The following is a 613-nucleotide window of genomic DNA, read 5'->3' as shown; positions in this document are numbered from 1 at the left end:
CCCATATTGCCTGTCCCTGTCCCCCTCCTGCCCATCCCCATCCTGCCCTGTCCCCATCCCGTCCTGTCCCAGTGGGGTGAGGGCGGTGGGTCGGGGACGTCCCGCTGGGTTCCCACCAACACTGTGGACACTTTCTCACCCTGGGAAAGGAAAACGGGCCAGAACTGGCTGAATTCCCAAAGGAAAGGCCAAGAGAAGTTGGGAAATGTGGGTTTCTCCCAGGGCGGCTGCGCCTGCGCCGAGGGGCCGGGAGGGGCCAGCCCTGTCCTGCACCACGGCGGGGGCGGTGGGTGCAAGGACACGGTGGGGGGTAGGAGCATGGTGGGTGCAGAGCCTGGGGGGAGCATCGCTCTGAGATCCTCCGCTCCAGGGTCTGGGTACCACGTTCCATCGCTCAGCCATGTCCCAATGTCCCCGTCACTCAACCACGTCCTTTGTCCCCATCATTCCATGTCCTATGTCCCATCGCTCAGCTGTGTCCCACGTCCCCGTCACTCAGCCATGTTCCATGTCCCCATCGCTCAATGTTCCACATCCCCATCACTCAGCCGCGTCCCATGTCCCCATCATTCCATCGCGTCACCATTGCTCAGCCATGTCCCACGTCCCCATC

This window comes from Aptenodytes forsteri, unplaced genomic scaffold (genome assembly GCF_000699145.1).
Source record: "Aptenodytes forsteri isolate BGI_AS27 unplaced genomic scaffold, ASM69914v1 Scaffold231, whole genome shotgun sequence".
Taxonomy (NCBI): Eukaryota; Metazoa; Chordata; class Aves; order Sphenisciformes; family Spheniscidae; genus Aptenodytes; species Aptenodytes forsteri.
The sequence above is the reverse complement of the archived record's forward strand: the minus strand, read 5'-3'. Positions refer to the sequence as shown.